The following is a 17,356-nucleotide window of genomic DNA, read 5'->3' as shown; positions in this document are numbered from 1 at the left end:
GGCAGTGCTGGGTTGTGCGCTGTTCGCCGCTGCTGCATTTAGAAGGTAATTAGGCAGTGGCGTAGCTAAGGAGCTGTGGGCCCCGATGCAAGTTCTACAATGGGGCCCCCCAAGCACTCTAAACATAACAATTGATACGGCGCACCAAAACCTGCCAGTGGCAACTACAGTGTCAGAGGTGCAAGAAGGGGATGGGGAACAGTGTGTTAGTGATTACCACTATTCACAGCATCTATAGAAGTGATTATTATGAGCACAGGACCAATAGAGAGCTAATAATGTAGTTGAGGGAGAGCCCTTTGGGGCCCCTCTGGCCCAAGGGCCCCGATGCGGTCGCTACCTCTGCACCCCCTATTGCTACGCCCCTGTAATTAGGGTTATCGCTTCTCGGCCTTTTGGCTAAGATCAAGTGTAGTATCTGTTCTTATCAGTTTAATATCTGATACGTCCCCTATCTGGGGACCATATATTAAATGGATTTTTGGAACAGGGAGATGGAAGAAGAGCTTGCTCTGTCCACTCCGCGCATCGACCTGGTATTGCAGTACCTCCAGGACCGGTGCACTACTCTCTCTAACTAGTGTCAAAAAACAGATCAAAACGACTCAAATACCCAGCTGACTAACTAACTAAGTGTAGGGAAGTGTAGTGGAGAAATTAAGTGTCCCTCTGCAAAGTGAATTTGCCAGTAGCAAGTGTTGTGTATTGTCCACCCTGCTGTGCGGTCTATGTCTGTGCGGCTACTGTTGGGTGCAGGATACATTGTGAAATCCACAATAAAAACATTGTTTCAAATCTGTGTGTGCCTATTTTTGTGCATCTGTGTCATTTATTCATGGACTCTGTATTTCGCATTGGTTATCAGAACCTGAGAACAGAAAGGAAAAGAAGTCAGAAAAACACACAAAAAAAAAACCCACAACCAAAGAAAAAAAAATCATTTTTAATTTTGATTAGTCTGTATTGTACTTGCGCGGCGCAGTTGCTGCAGGTCAAAAAAACCATGAACGGATCACTTTCCTTCACGTTTGCACGTTGTCCTCTGCAAGAAAAGCAGCTGCATCTTTCCCCCAGAGAGCTTCCAGCGGACTGGCAGGCAGAGCCCTGGCTGCAGCCCCTTTACTTAGCAGCTGCCTGGGCTCAGAGCATTGTGACATCATCGGTTGGCTTCCTGCATGACTCAGCACCACCTGCTCAGGTGCCTGCTTCAGTGCCAGGCTGTGAGAGTGTGCAGCAGGCTAGGAAGGCAACTCCTGTTTAGGCTCTCCACTCCCCGGCCTGTGTCTCCCTCTTGTGGCACACCGCGCACGTCCACACAGACAGAGAGATATGAAGAGGAAGGAGGATGAACGAAAGAAAGATGCACTGTGTTCTCAAACAGCCAGCCACGCTAGAGACTTGACTTCTTTCTCTGCCCTCCACACTCTCTCCTAGCGTGTTGCCAGAATGCAGGGAGCCGGAAGCCTACTTTACTTTTCTCTTCGACGTGGAGGCACGGCAGCGGAGGGGTGATGGCTGTTGTGGCGCTGGGCGGGGCCATGCTAATGTGATCAGGCGGCAGCTGAGCCTGGCCCGTGCGTCTGCGTTTAGCACAGGTGCGCCCATCCCGGGGGCCCGGCAGGCCTGCACAGGCAGTGGGAAGGGCCCCCCCCCCCCTGGCAGCTGGTAGCTGGCCGGGGTTAGCCGGCTGTGCGGGGCAGTGCTGGGTTGTGCGCTGTTCGCCGCTGCTGCATTTAGAAGGTAATTAGGGTTATCGCTTCTCGGCCTTTTGGCTAAGATCAAGTGTAGTATCTGTTGTTATCAGTTTAATATCTGATACGTCCCCTATCTGGGGACCATATATTAAATGGATTTTTGGAACAGGGAGATGGAAGAAGAGCTTGCTCTGTCCACTCCGCGCATCGACCTGGTATTGCAGTACATCCAGGACCGGTGCACTACTCTCTCTAACTAGTGTCAAAAAACAGATCAAAACTACTCAAATACCCAGCTGACTAACTAACTAAGTGTAGGGAAGTGTAGTGGAGAAATTAAGTGTCCCTCTGCAAAGTGAATTTGCCAGTAGCAAGTGTTGTGTATTGTCCACCCTGCTGTGCGGTCTATGTCTGTGCTGCTACTGTTGGGTGCAGGATAGATTGTGAAATCCACAATAAAAACATTGTTTCAAATCTGTGTGTGCCTATTTTTGTGCATCTGTGTCATTTATTCATGGACTCTGTATTTCGCATTGGTTATCAGAACCTGAGAACAGACAGGAAAAGAAGTCAGAAAAACACACAAAAAACCCCCCACAACCAAAGAAAAAAAAAATCATTTTTAATTTTGATTAGTCTGTATTGTACTTGCGCGGCGCAGTTGCTGCAGGTCAAAAAAACCATGAACGGATCACTTTCCTTCACGTTTGCACGTTGTCCTCTGCAAGAAAAGCAGCTGCATCCTTCCCCCAGAGAGCTTCCAGCGGACTGGCAGGCAGAGCCCTGGCTGCAGCCCCTTTACTTAGCAGCTGCCTGGGCTCAGAGCATTGTGACATCATCGGTTGGCTTCCTGCATGACTCAGCACCACCTGCTCAGGTGCCTGCTTCAGTGCCAGGCTGTGGGAGTGTGCAGCAGGCTAGGAAGGCAACTCCTGTTTAGGCTCTCCACTCCCCGGCCTGTGTCTCCCTCTTGTGGCACACCGCGCACGTCCACACAGACAGAGAGATATGAAGAGGAAGGAGGATGAACAAAAGAAAGATGCACTGTGTTCTCAAACAGCCAGCCAGGCTAGAGACTTGACTTCTTCCTCTGCCCTCCACACTCTCTCCTAGCGTGTTGCCAGAATGCAGGGAGCCGGAAGCCTACTTTACTTTTCTCTTCGACGTGGAGGCACGGCAGCGGAGGGGTGATGGCTGTTGTGGCGCTGGGCGGGGCCATGCTAATGTGATCAGGCGGCAGCTGAGCCTGGCCCGTGCGTCTGCGTTTAGCACAGGTGCGCCCATCCCGGGGGCCCGGCAGGCCTGCACAGGCAGTGGGAAGGGCCCCCCCCCCCTGGCATCTGGTAGCTGGCCGGGGTTAGCCGGCTGTGCGGGGCAGTGCTGGGTTGTGCGCTGTTCGCCGCTGCTGCATTTAGAAGCTAATTAGGGTTATCGCTTCTCGGCCTTTTGGCTAAGATCAAGTGTAGTATCTGTTGTTATCAGTTTAATATCTGATACGTCCCCTATCTGGGGACCATATATTAAATGGATTTTTGGAACAGGGAGATGGAAGAAGAGCTTGCTCTGTCCACTCCGCGCATCGACCTGGTATTGCAGTACCTCCAGGACCGGTGCACTACTCTCTCTAACTAGTGTCAAAAAACAGATCAAAACTACTCAAATACCCAGCTGACTAACTAACTAAGTGTAGGGAAGTGTAGTGGAGAAATTAAGTGTCCCTCTGCAAAGTGAATTTGCCAGTAGCAAGTGTTGTGTATTGTCCACCCTGCTGTGCGGTCTATGTCTGTGCTGCTACTGTTGGGTGCAGGATACATTGTGAAATCCACAATAAAAACATTGTTTCAAATCTGTGTGTGCCTATTTTTGTGCATCTGTGTCATTTATTCATGGACTCTGTATTTCGCATTGGTTATCAGAACCTGAGAACAGACAGAAAAAGAAGTCAGAAAAACACACAAAAAAAAACCCACAACCAAAGAAAAAAAAATCATTTTTAATTTTGATTAGTCTGTATTGTACTTGCGCGGCGCAGTTGCTGCAGGTCAAAAAAACCATGAACGGATCACTTTCCTTCACGTTTGCACGTTGTCCTCTGCAAGAAAAGCAGCTGCATCCTTCCCCCAGAGAGCTTCCAGCGGACTGGCAGGCAGAGCCCTGGCTGCAGCCCCTTTACTTAGCAGCTGCCTGGGCTCAGAGCATTGTGACATCATCGGTTGGCTTCCTGCATGACTCAGCACCACCTGCTCAGGTGCCTGCTTCAGTGCCAGGCTGTGAGAGTGTGCAGCAGGCTAGGAAGGCAACTCCTGTTTAGGCTCTCCACTCCCCGGCCTGTGTCTCCCTCTTGTGGCACACCGCGCACGTCCACACAGACAGAGAGATATGAAGAGGAAGGAGGATGAACGAAAGAAAGATGCACTGTGTTCTCAAACAGCCAGCCAGGCTAGAGACTTGACTTCTTCCTCTGCCCTCCACACTCTCTCCTAGCGTGTTGCCAGAATGCAGGGAGCCGGAAGCCTACTTTACTTTTCTCTTCGACATGGAGGCACGGCAGCGGAGGGGTGATGGCTGTTCCGGCGCTGGGCGGGGCCATGCTAATGTAATCAGGCGGCAGCTGAGCCTGGCCCGTGCGTCTGCGTTTAGCACAGGTGCGCCCATCCCGGGGGCCCGGCAGGCCTGCACAGGCAGTGGGAAGGGGGCCCCCCTCTGGCAGCTGGTAGCTGGCCGGGGTTAGCCGGCTGTGCGGGGCAGTGCTGGGTTGTGCGCTGTTCGCCGCTGCTGCATTTAGAAGGTAATTAGGGTTATCGCTTCTCGGCCTTTTGGCTAAGATCAAGTGTAGTATCTGTTCTTATCAGTTTAATATCTGATACGTCCCCTATCTGGGGATAGTGTTGGGCGAACACCTAGATGTTCGGGTTCGGGCCGAACAGGCCGAACATGGCCGCGATGTTCGGGTGTTCGAGCCGAACTCCGAACATAATGGAAGTCAATGGGGACCCGAACTTTCGTGCTTTGTAAAGCCTCCTTACATGCTACATACCCCAAGTTTACAGGGTATGTGCAACTTGGGAGTGGGTACAAGAGGAAAAAAATTGTTAGCAAAAAGAGCTTATAGTTTTTGAGAAAATCGATTTTAAAGTTTCAAAGGGAAAACTGTCTTTTAAATGCGGGAAATGTCTGTTTTCTTTGCACAGGTAACATGCTTTTTGTCGGCATGCAGTCATAAATGTAATACATATAAGAGGTTCCAGGAAAAGGGACCGGTAACGCTAACCCAGCAGCAGCACACGTGATGGAACAGGAGGAGGGTGGCGCAGGAGGAGAAGGCCACGCTTTGAGACACAACAACCCAGGCCTTGCATGAGGACAAGAAGCGTGCGGATAGCAATTTGCGTTTTGTCGCCATGCAGTCATAAATTTAATACAGATGAGAGGTTCAATAAACAGGGACCGGAAACGCTAACCCATCACAGATGTTCATTGTTCATGTTACTTGGTTGGGGTCCGGGAGTGTTGCGTAGTCATTTCCAATCCACGATTGATTCATTTTAATTTGAGTCAGACGGTCTGCATTTTCTGTAGAGAGGCGGATACGCCGATCTGTGACGATGCCTCCGGCAGCACTAAAACAGCGTTCCGACATAACGCTGGCTGCCGGGCAAGCCAGCACCTCTATTGCGTACATTGCTAGTTTGTGCCAGGTGTCTAGCTTCGATACCCAATAGTTGAAGGGTGCAGATGGATTGTTCAACACAGCTATGCCATCTGACATGTAGTCCTTGACCATCTTCTCCAGGCGATCGGTGTTGGAGGTGGATCTGCACGCTTGCTGTTCTGTGTGCTGCTGCATTGGTGTCAGAAAATTTTCCCACTCCAAGGACACTGCCGATACCATTCCCTTTTGGGCACTAGCTGCGGCTTGTGTTGTTTGCTGCCCTCCTGGTCGTCCTGGGTTTGCGGAAGTCAGTCTGTCGGCGTACAACTGGCTAGAGGAGGGGGAGGATGTCAATCTCCTCTTTAAAGTCTCCACAAGGGCCTGCTGGTATTCTTCCATTTTGACCTGTCGGACTCTTTCTTCAAGCAGTTTTGGAACATTGTGTTTGTACCGTGGATCCAGAAGGGTATAAACCCAGTAATTGGTGTTGTCCAGAATGCGCACAATGCCTGGGTCGCGTTCAATGCAGTCCTAGGCCGAAGAGGTCATAGCCTAGGGTCACAAAAACCTGTTTATTTGGGCTATTTCAGTGGTAGTGATGGTGACGTACATAAGTCTCAGCCATGGCCGTTAGCAACGTCTGAATTTCACGAAATGTCTCATGCAGGTAGAAGACATATTGTTAGACTTGGATTCCAAAGATGGGGTCCCTACATCTCTGCAAACCAGAGTTACAGGGGTCCAAAATTGGTAAAATCCCCCATAGACTTTCATTGCCTCCCTATTTCACTTTCCAAAATCTCACATCTTTTCAAAGGGCAATGGCTCAGCAGTACCAAATTTTCTAGCATTGTAGGGACCCTTAGGGGAACATGACTGGTGAGTTTCGGGCCCCTAGGCCAAAGAGGTCATAGCCTAGGGTCACAAAAACCTGTTTATTTGGGCTATTTCAATGGTAGTGATGGTGACGTACATAAATCTCAGCTATGGCCGTTAGCAACGTCTGAATTTCACGAAATGTCTCATGCAGGTAGAAGACATATTGTTAGACTTGGATTCCAAAGATGGGGTCCCTACATCTTTGCAAACCAGAGTTACAGGGGTCCAAAATTGGTAAAATCCCCCATAGGCTTTCATTGGGCCTACTATTTACCGTTCCAAAATCTCACACCATTTCAAAGGGCAATGGCTCAGCAGTGGCAAAACTCACCAGTCATGATCCCCCTAAGGGTCCCTACAATGCTAGAAAATTTGGTACTGCTGAGCCATTGCCCTTTGAAAAGATGTGAGATTTTGGAAAGTGAAATAGGGAGGCAATGAAAGTCTATGGGGGATTTTACCAATTTTGGACCCCTGTAACTCTGGTTTGCAGAGATGTAGGAACCCCATCTTTGAAATCCAAGTCTAACAATATGTCTTCTACCTGCATGAGACATTTCGTGAAATTCAGACGTTGCTAACGGCCATAGCTGAGATTTATGTACGTCACCATCACTACCATTGAAATAGCCCAAATAAACAGGTTTTTGTGACCCTAGGCTATGACCTCTTTGGCCTAGGGGCCCGAAACTCACCAGTCATGTTCCCCCTAAGGGTCCCTACAATGCTAGAAAATTTGGTACTGCTGAGCCATTGCCCTTTGAAAAGATGTGAGATTTTGGAAAGTGAAATAGGGAGGCAATGAAAGTCTATGGGGGATTTTACCAATTTTGGACCCCTGTAACTCTGGTTTGCAGAGATGTAGGGACCCCATCTTTGGAATCCAAGTCTAACAATATGTCTTCTACCTGCATGAGACATTTCGTGAAATTCAGACGTTGCTAATGGCCATAGCTGAGATTTATGTACGGCACCATCACTACCATAGAAATAGCCCAAATAAACAGGTTTTTGTGACCCTAGGCTATGACCTCTTTGGCCTAGGGGCCCGAAACTCACCAGTCATGTTCCCCCTAAGGGTCCCTACAATGCTAGAAAATTTGGTACTGCTGAGCCATTGCCCTTTGAAAAGATGTGAGATTTTGGAAAGTGAAATAGGGAGGCAATGAAAGTCTATGGGGGATTTTACCAATTTTGGACCCCTGTAACTCTGGTTTGCAGAGATGTAGGAACCCCATCTTTGAAATCCAAGTCTAACAATATGTCTTCTACCTGCATGAGACATTTCGTGAAATTCAGACGTTGCTAACGGCCATAGCTGAGATTTATGTACGTCACCATCACTACCATTGAAATAGCCCAAATAAACAGGTTTTTGTGACCCTAGGCTATGACCTCTTTGGCCTAGGGGCCCGAAACTCACCAGTCATGTTCCCCCTAAGGGTCCCTACAATGCTAGAAAATTTGGTACTGCTGAGCCATTGCCCTTTGAAAAGATGTGAGATTTTGGAAAGTGAAATAGGGAGGCAATGAAAGTCTATGGGGGATTTTACCAATTTTGGACCCCTGTAACTCTGGTTTGCAGAGATGTAGGGACCCCATCTTTGGAATCCAAGTCTAACAATATGTCTTCTACCTGCATGAGACATTTCGTGAAATTCAGACGTTGCTAATGGCCATAGCTGAGATTTATGTACGGCACCATCACTACCATAGAAATAGCCCAAATAAACAGGTTTTTGTGACCCTAGGCTATGACCTCTTTGGCCTAGGGGCCCGAAACTCACCAGTCATGTTCCCCCTAAGGGTCCCTACAATGCTAGAAAATTTGGTACTGCTGAGCCATTGCCCTTTGAAAAGATGTGAGATTTTGGAAAGTGAAATAGGGAGGCAATGAAAGTCTATGGGGGATTTTACCAATTTTGGACCCCTGTAACTCTGGTTTGCAGAGATGTAGGGACCCCATCTTTGGAATCCAAGTCTAACAATATGTCTTCTACCTGCATGAGACATTTCGTGAAATTCAGATGTTGCTAACGGCCATAGCTGAGATTTATGTACGTCACCATCACTACCATTGAAATAGCCCAAATAAACAGGTTTTTGTGACCCTAGGCTATGACCTCTTTGGCCTAGGGGCCCGAAACTCACCAGTCATGTTCCCCCTAAGGGTCCCTACAATGCTAGAAAATTTGGTACTGCTGAGCCATTGCCCTTTGAAAAGATGTGAGATTTTGGAAAGTGAAATAGGGAGGCAATGAAAGTCTATGGGGGATTTTACCAATTTTGGACCCCTGTAACTCTGGTTTGCAGAGATGTAGGGACCCCATCTTTGGAATCCAAGTCTAACAATATGTCTTCTACCTGCATGAGACATTTCGTGAAATTCAGACGTTGCTAACGGCCATAGCTGAGATTTATGTACGTCACCATCACTACCATTGAAATAGCCCAAATAAACAGGTTTTTGTGACCCTAGGCTATGACCTCTTTGGCCTAGGGGCCCGAAACTCACCAGTCATGTTCCCCCTAAGGGTCCCTACAATGCTAGAAAATTTGGTACTGCTGAGCCATTGCCCTTTGAAAAGATGTGAGATTTTGGAAAGTGAAATAGGGAGGCAATGAAAGTCTATGGGGGATTTTACCAATTTTGGACCCCTGTAACTCTGGTTTGCAGAGATGTAGGGACCCCATCTTTGGAATCCAAGTCTAACAATATGTCTTCTACCTGCATGAGACATTTCGTGAAATTCAGTCGTTGCTAACGGCCATAGCTGAGATTTATGTACGTCACCATCACTACCATTGAAATAGCCCAAATAAACAGGTTTTTGTGACCCTAGGCTATGACCTCTTTGGCCTAGGGGCCCGAAACTCACCAGTCATGTTCCCCCTAAGGGTCCCTACAATGCTAGAAAATTTGGTACTGCTGAGCCATTGCCCTTTGAAAAGATGTGAGATTTTGGAAAGTGAAATAGGGAGGCAATGAAAGTCTATGGGGGATTTTACCAATTTTGGACCCCTGTAACTCTGGTTTGCAGAGATGTAGGGACCCCATCTTTGGAATCCAAGTCTAACAATATGTCTTCTACCTGCATGAGACATTTCGTGAAATTCAGACGTTGCTAACGGCCATAGCTGAGATTTATGTACGTCACCATCACTACCATTGAAATAGCCCAAATAAACAGGTTTTTGTGACCCTAGGCTATGACCTCTTTGGCCTAGGGGCCCGAAACTCACCAGTCATGTTCCCCCTAAGGGTCCCTACAATGCTAGAAAATTTGGTACTGCTGAGCCATTGCCCTTTGAAAAGATGTGAGATTTTGGAAAGTGAAATAGGGAGGCAATTAAAGTCTATGGGGGATTTTACCAATTTTGGACCCCTGTAACTCTGGTTTGCAGAGATGTAGGGACCCCGTCTTTGGAATCCAAGTCTAACAATATGTCTTCTACCTGCATGAGACATTTCGTGAAATTCAGACGTTGCTAACGGCCATGGCTGAGATTTATGTACGTCACCATCACTACCATTGAAATAACCCAAATAAACAGGTTTTTGTGACCCTAGGCTAGTGTTGGGCGAACACCTGGATGTTCGGGTTCGGGAAAGTTCGCCGAACATGGCCGCGATGTTCGGCATGTTCGGGCCGAACCCCGAACTCCTCAAACATCCCGCTTTTGGAGGCTCTATGGGGTTGCAGGCATAAGGGGGGAGCATGCCCCGATCGCGGGGGGGGGTCGGAAATTCCCCCCACCCCCTCTGCTAGCGCTCCCCCCTCTGCCCGCTTCCCCATACAAAAGTTTAAGGAAGTAAAACAGTACCGGTGGTAGTTGGTGGCTGGCAGTGGGCGGCACTGTGAAGTGAGTGACTGAGGAGGAGGAGTCAGGAGAGTGACGCGTTGAGGGAGGCCGGGCAGTGGGCGGTTCAGCAGTAGTACCGTACTACTGCTGAACCGCCCGCTGCCCGGCCTCCCTCAACGCGTCACTCTCCGGACTCCTCCTCCTCAGTCACTCACTTCACAGTGCCGCCCACTGCCAGCCACCCACTACCACCGGTACTGTTTTACTTCCTTAAACTTTTGTATGGGGAAGCGGGCAGAGGGGGGAGCGCTAGCGGAGGGGTGGGGGGAATTTCCGACCCCCCCCCCCCCGCGATCGGGGCATGCTCCCCCCTTATGCCTGCGACCCCATAGGGGGGCAGTATTCGGCCGAACAGGGCCCCTGTTCGGCCCTGTTCGGCTGGCCATTCAGCAGTTCGGGCGAACCCCGAACAGTTTGGCCGAACACCACTAGGTGTTCGGCCGAACTCGAACATCACCCGAACAGGTTGATGTTCTGCAGAACCCGAACAGTGGCGAACACTGTTCGCCCAACACTACCCTAGGCTATGACCTCTTTGGCCTAGGGGCCCGAAACTCACCAGTCATGTTCCCCCTTAAGGGTCCCTACAATGCTAGAAAATTTGCCACTGCTGATCAATTGCCCTTTGAAAAGATGTGAGATTTTGGAACTGTAAATAGGAGGCCCAATTAAAGCCTATGGGGGATTTTACCAATTTTGGACCCCTGTAACTCTGGTTTGCAGAGCTGTAGGGACCCCATCTTTGGAATCCAAGTCTAACAATATGTCTTCTACCTGCATGAGACATTTCGTGAAATTCAGACGTTGCTAACGGCCATGGCTGAGATTTATGTACGTCACCATCACTACCATTGAAATAGCCCAAATAAACAGGTTTTTGTGACCCTAGGCTATGACCTCTTCGGCCTAGGACTGCATTGAACGCGACCCACGCATTGTGCGCATTCTGGACAACACCAATTACTGGGTTTATACCCTTCTGGATCCACGGTACAAACACAATGTTCCAAAACTGCTTGAAGAAAGAGTCCGACAGGTCAAAATGGAAGAATACCAGCAGGCCCTTGTGGAGACTTTAAAGAGGAGATTGACATCCTCCCCCTCCTCTAGCCAGTTGTTCGCCGACAGACTGACTTCCGCAAACCCAGGACGACCAGGAGGGCAGCAAACAACACAAGCCGCAGCTAGTGCCCAAAAGGGAATGGTATCGGCAGTGTCCTTGGAGTGGGAAAATTTTCTGACACCCATGTAGCAGCACACAGAACAGCAAGCGTGCAGATCCACCTCCAACACCGATCGCCTGGAGAAGATGGTCAAGGACTACATGTCAGATGGCATAGCTGTGTTGAACAATCCATCTGCACCCTTCAACTATTGGGTATCGAAGCTAGACATCTGGCACAAACTGGCAATGTACGCAATAGAGGTGCTGGCTTGCCCGGCAGCCAGCGTTATGTCGGAACGCTGTTTCAGTGCTGCCGGAGGCATTGTCACAGATCGGCGTATCCGCCTCTCCACAGAAAATGCAGACCGTCTGACTCAAATTAAAATGAATCAATCGTGGATTGGAAACGACTACGCAACACTCCCGGACCCCAACCAAGTAACATGAACAATGAACATCTGTGATGGGTTAGCGTTTCCGGTCCCTGTTTATTGAACCTCTCATCTGTATTACATTTATGACTGCATGGCGACAAAACGCAAATTGCTATCCGCACGCTTCTTGTCCTCATGCAAGGCCTGGGTTGTTGTGTCTCAAAGCGTGGCCTTCTCCTCCTGCGCCACCCTCCTCCTGTTCCATCACGTGTGCTGCTGCTGGGTTAGCGTTACCAGTCCCTTTTCCTGGAACCTCTTAAATGTATTACATTTATGACTGCATGCCGATAAAAAGCATGTTACCTGTGCAAAGAAAACAGACATTTCCCGCATTTAAAAGACAGTTTTCCCTTTGAAACTTTAAAATCGATTTTCTCAAAAACTATAAGCTCTTTTTGCTAATTTTTTTTTCCTCTTGTACCCACTCCCAAGGTGCATATACCCTGTAAATTTGGGGTATGTAGCATATAAGGAGGCTTTACAAAGCAAGAAAGTTCGGGTCCCCATTGACTTCCATTATGTTCGGAGTTCGGCTCGAACACTCGAACATCGCGGCCATGTTCGGCCCGAACCCGAACATCTAGATGTTCGCCCAACACTACACGTGACCCGTTCGGCCAATCACAGCGCTAGCCGAACGTTCGGGTAACGTTTCTGCCATGCGCTCTTAGTTCGGCCATATGGCCGAACAGTTTGGCCGAACACCATCAGGTGTTCGGCCGAACCCGAACATCACCCGAACAGGGTGATGTTCTGCAGAACCCGAACAGTGGCGAACACTGTTCGCCCAACACTATCTGGGGACCATATATTAAATGGATTTTTGGAACAGGGAGATGGAAGAAGAGCTTGCTCTGTCCACTCCGCGCATCGACCTGGTATTGCAGTACCTCCAGGACCGGTGCACTACTCTCTCTAACTAGTGTCAAAAAACAGATCAAAACTACTCAAATACCCAGCTGACTAACTAACTAAGTGTAGGGAAGTGTAGTGGAGAAATTAAGTGTCCCTCTGCAAAGTGAATTTGCCAGTAGCAAGTGTTGTGTATTGTCCACCCTGCTGTGCGGTCTATGTCTGTGCTGCTACTGTTGGGTGCAGGATACATTGTGAAATCCACAATAAAAACATTGTTTCAAATCTGTGTGTGCCTATTTTTGTGCATCTGTGTCATTTATTCATGGACTCTGTATTTCGCATTGGTTATCAGAACCTGAGAACAGACAGGAAAAGAAGTCAGAAAAACACACAAAAAAAAAACCACAACCAAAGAAAAAAAAATCATTTTTAATTTTGATTAGTCTGTATTGTACTTGCGCGGCGCAGTTGCTGCAGGTCAAAAAAACCATGAACGGATCACTTTCCTTCACGTTTGCACGTTGTCCTCTGCAAGAAAAGCAGCTGCATCCTTCCCCCAGAGAGCTTCCAGCGGACTGGCAGGCAGAGCCCTGGCTGCAGCCCCTTTACTTAGCAGCTGCCTGGGCTCAGAGCATTGTGACATCATCGGTTGGCTTCCTGCATGACTCAGCACCACCTGCTCAGGTGCCTGCTTCAGTGCCAGGCTGTGAGAGTGTGCAGCAGGCTAGGAAGGCAACTCCTGTTTAGGCTCTCCACTCCCCGGCCTGTGTCTCCCTCTTGTGGCACACCGCGCACGTCCACACAGACAGAGAGATATGAAGAGGAAGGAGGATGAACGAAAGAAAGATGCACTGTGTTCTCAAACAGCCAGCCAGGCTAGAGACTTGACTTCTTCCTCTGCCCTCCACACTCTCTCCTAGCGTGTTGCCAGAATGCAGGGAGCCGGAAGCCTACTTTACTTTTCTCTTCGACGTGGAGGCACGGCAGCGGAGGGGTGATGGCTGTTTCGGCGCTGGGCGGGCCATGCTAATGTAATCAGGCGGCAGCTGAGCCTGGCCCGTGCGTCTGCGTTTAGCACAGGTGCGCCCATCCCGGGGGCCCGGCAGGCCTGCACAGGCAGTGGGAAGGGGCCCCCCTCCCCCCTGGCAGCTGGTAGCTGGCCGGGGTTAGCCGGCTGTGCGGGGCAGTGCTGGGTTGTGCGCTGTTCGCCGCTGCTGCATTTAGAAGGTAATTAGGGTTATCGCTTGTCGGCCTTTTGGCTAAGATCAAGTGTAGTATCTGTTCTTATCAGTTTAATATCTGATACGTCCCCTATCTGGGGACCATATATTAAATGGATTTTTGGAACAGGGAGATGGAAGAAGAGCTTGCTCTGTCCACTCCGCGCATCGACCTGGTATTGCAGTACCTCCAGGACCGGTGCACTACTCTCTCTAACTAGTGTCAAAAAACAGATCAAAACTACTCAAATACCCAGCTGACTAACTAACTAAGTGTAGGGAAGTGTAGTGGAGAAATTAAGTGTCCCTCTGCAAAGTGAATTTGCCAGTAGCAAGTGTTGTGTATTGTCCACCCTGCTGTGCGGTCTATGTCTGTGCTGCTACTGTTGGGTGCAGGATACATTGTGAAATCCACAATAAAAACATTGTTTCAAATCTGTGTGTGCCTATTTTTGTGCATCTGTGTCATTTATTCATGGACTCTGTATTTCGCATTGGTTATCAGAACCTGAGAACAGACAGGAAAAGAAGTCAGAAAAACACACAAAAAAAAACCACAACCAAAGAAAAAAAAATCATTTTTAATTTTGATTAGTCTGTATTGTACTTGCGCGGCGCAGTTGCTGCAGGTCAAAAAAACCATGAACGGATCACTTTCCTTCACGTTTGCACGTTGTCCTCTGCAAGAAAAGCAGCTGCATCCTTCCCCCAGAGAGCTTCCAGCGGACTGGCAGGCAGAGCCCTGGCTGCAGCCCCTTTACTTAGCAGCTGCCTGGGCTCAGAGCATTGTGACATCATCGGTTGGCTTCCTGCATGACTCAGCACCACCTGCTCAGGTGCCTGCTTCAGTGCCAGGCTGTGAGAGTGTGCAGCAGGCTAGGAAGGCAACTCCTGTTTAGGCTCTCCACTCCCCGGCCTGTGTCTCCCTCTTGTGGCACACCGCGCACGTCCACACAGACAGAGAGATATGAAGAGGAAGGAGGATGAACGAAAGAAAGATGCACTGTGTTCTCAAACAGCCAGCCAGGCTAGAGACTTGACTTCCTCCTCTGCCCTCCACACTCTCTCCTAGCGTGTTGCCAGAATGCAGGGAGCCGGAAGCCTACTTTACTTTTCTCTTCGACGTGGAGGCACGGCAGCGGAGGGGTGATGGCTGTTCCGGCGCTGGGCGGGGCCATGCTAATGTAATCAGGCGGCAGCTGAGCCTGGCCCGTGCGTCTGCGTTTAGCACAGGTGCGCCCATCCCGGGGGCCCGGCAGGCCTGCACAGGCAGTGGGAAGGGGGCCCCCTCCCTGGCAGCTGGTAGCTGGCCGGGGTTAGCCGGCTGTGCGGGGCAGTGCTGGGTTGTGCGCTGTTCGCCGCTGCTGCATTTAGAAGGTAATTAGGGTTATCGCTTCTCGGCCTTTTGGCTAAGATCAAGTGTAGTATCTGTTCTTATCAGTTTAATATCTGATACGTCCCCTATCTGGGGACCATATATTAAATGGATTTTTGGAACAGGGAGATGGAAGAAGAGCTTGCTCTGTCCACTCCGCGCATGGCCGGGCCGAGGCATAGGCTGCAGAGGCTCCAGCCTCAGGGCGCAGTGTAGGAGGGGGCGCACAATTCATTCAGCTGTCATTCCTAATTGTGTATGAAGCAGAAAGAAATAAGAAAAGGGGATACATAGCAGTGACTGCAAGCCAGATAACTAGATATTAAGGTGTTGGGGAGGTTGAGGGCCCTGTGGCACCTCTTAGTCTAATAACAATCAGTGTGTGACGGCTGGGGTGGGAGGGGCGGAGGGGCGCACTTTGGTGTCTCAGCCTTGGGTGCTGGAGGACCTTGTCCCTGCTCTGATTCTCCGCGCATCGACCTGGTATTGCAGTACCTCCAGGACCGGTGCACCACTCTCTCTAACTAGTGTCAAAAAACAGATCAAAACTACTCAAATACCCAGCTGACTAACTAACTAAGTGTAGGGAAGTGTAGTGGAGAAATTAAGTGTCCCTCTGCAAAGTGAATTTGCCAGTAGCAAGTGTTGTGTATTGTCCACCCTGCTGTGCGGTCTATGTCTGTGCTGCTACTGTTGGGTGCAGGATACATTGTGAAATCCACAATAAAAACATTGTTTCAAATCTGTGTGTGCCTATTTTTGTGCATCTGTGTCATTTATTCATGGACTCTGTATTTCGCATTGGTTATCAGAACCTGAGAACAGACAGGAAAAGAAGTTAGAAAAACACACACAAAAAAACCCACAACCAAAGAAAAAAAAAAATCATTTTTAATTTTGATTAGTCTGTATTGTACTTGCGCGGCGCAGTTGCTGCAGGTCAAAAAAACCATGAACGGATCACTTTCCTTCACGTTTGCACGTTGTCCTCTGCAAGAAAAGCAGCTGCATCCTTCCCCCAGAGAGCTTCCAGCGGACTGGCAGGCAGAGCCCTGGCTGCAGCCCCTTTACTTAGCAGCTGCCTGGGCTCAGAGCATTGTGACATCATCGGTTGGCTTCCTGCATGACTCAGCACCACCTGCTCAGGTGCCTGCTTCAGTGCCAGGCTGTGAGAGTGTGCAGCAGGCTAGGAAGGCAACTCCTGTTTAGGCTCTCCACTCCCCGGCCTGTGTCTCCCTCTTGTGGCACACCGCGCACGTCCACACAGACAGAGAGATATGAAGAGGAAGGAGGATGAACGAAAGAAAGATGCACTGTGTTCTCAAACAGCCAGCCAGGCTAGAGACTTGACTTCTTCCTCTGCCCTCCACACTCTCTCCTAGCGTGTTGCCAGAATGCAGGGAGCCGGAAGCCTACTTTACTTTTCTCTTCGACGTGGAGGCACGGCAGCGGAGGGGTGATGGCTGTTGTGGCGCTGGGCGGGGCCATGCTAATGTGATCAGGCAGCAGCTGAGCCTGTTCCGTGCGTCTGCGTTTAGCACAGGTGCGCCCATCCCGGGGGCCCGGCAGGCCTGCACAGGCAGTGGGAAGGGCCCCCCCCCCTGGCAGCTGGTAGCTGGCCGGGGTTAGCCGGCTGTGCGGGGCAGTGCTGGGTTGTGCGCTGTTCGCCGCTGCTGCATTTAGAAGGTAATTAGGGTTATCGCTTCTCGGCCTTTTGGCTAAGATCAAGTGTAGTATCTGTTGTTATCAGTTTAATATCTGATACGTCCCCTATCTGGGGACCATATATTAAATGGATTTTTGGAACAGGGAGATGGAAGAAGAGCTTGCTCTGTCCACTCCGCGCATCGACCTGGTATTGCAGTACCTCCAGGACCGGTGCACTACTCTCTCTAACTAGTGTCAAAAAACAGATCAAAACTACTCAAATACCCAGCTGACTAACTAACTAAGTGTAGGGAAGTGTAGTGGAGAAATTAAGTGTCCCTCTGCAAAGTGAATTTGCCAGTAGCAAGTGTTGTGTATTGTCCACCCTGCTGTGCGGTCTATGTCTGTGCTGCTACTGTTGGGTGCAGGATACATTGTGAAATCCACAATAAAAACATTGTTTCAAATCTGTGTGTGCCTATTTTTGTGCATCTGTGTTATTTATTCATGGACTCTGTATTTCGCATTGGTTATCAGAACCTGAGAACAGACAGAAAAAGAAGTCAGAAAA

General features: G+C 49.4%; 5 non-coding genes and 3 pseudogenes across 5 annotated transcripts; all 8 read left to right on the top strand.

Annotated features, from left to right (window-relative positions):
* The first annotated feature begins 379 nt into the window (after positions 1-379).
* Positions 380-570, top strand: LOC137505515 (U2 spliceosomal RNA). The gene has a single exon (XR_011020125.1). It is a non-coding gene; the product is annotated as a U2 spliceosomal RNA (small nuclear RNA).
* Positions 571-1,752: 1,182 nt separating this feature from the next.
* Positions 1,753-1,943, top strand: LOC137505663 (U2 spliceosomal RNA). Its single transcript, XR_011020269.1, has one exon. It is a non-coding gene; the product is annotated as a U2 spliceosomal RNA (small nuclear RNA).
* Positions 1,944-3,124: 1,181 nt separating this feature from the next.
* Positions 3,125-3,315, top strand: LOC137505655 (U2 spliceosomal RNA). The gene has a single exon (XR_011020261.1). It is a non-coding gene; the product is annotated as a U2 spliceosomal RNA (small nuclear RNA).
* Positions 3,316-4,494: 1,179 nt separating this feature from the next.
* LOC137505761 (U2 spliceosomal RNA) lies at positions 4,495-4,596 on the top strand (annotated as a pseudogene).
* Positions 4,597-12,481: 7,885 nt separating this feature from the next.
* LOC137505792 (U2 spliceosomal RNA) lies at positions 12,482-12,600 on the top strand (annotated as a pseudogene).
* A 1,182-nt stretch (positions 12,601-13,782) lies between these two features.
* LOC137505673 (U2 spliceosomal RNA) lies at positions 13,783-13,973 on the top strand. Its single transcript, XR_011020279.1, has one exon. It is a non-coding gene; the product is annotated as a U2 spliceosomal RNA (small nuclear RNA).
* A 1,179-nt stretch (positions 13,974-15,152) lies between these two features.
* On the top strand, positions 15,153-15,323 carry LOC137505699 (U2 spliceosomal RNA; annotated as a pseudogene).
* A 1,513-nt stretch (positions 15,324-16,836) lies between these two features.
* LOC137505653 (U2 spliceosomal RNA) lies at positions 16,837-17,027 on the top strand. The gene has a single exon (XR_011020260.1). It is a non-coding gene; the product is annotated as a U2 spliceosomal RNA (small nuclear RNA).
* Positions 17,028-17,356: the final 329 nt, after the last annotated feature.

Source organism: Hyperolius riggenbachi, chromosome 4, assembly GCF_040937935.1.
Source record: "Hyperolius riggenbachi isolate aHypRig1 chromosome 4, aHypRig1.pri, whole genome shotgun sequence".
Classification (NCBI taxonomy): domain Eukaryota; kingdom Metazoa; phylum Chordata; class Amphibia; order Anura; family Hyperoliidae; genus Hyperolius; species Hyperolius riggenbachi.
This window is presented reverse-complemented; position numbering and strand designations above follow the sequence as displayed.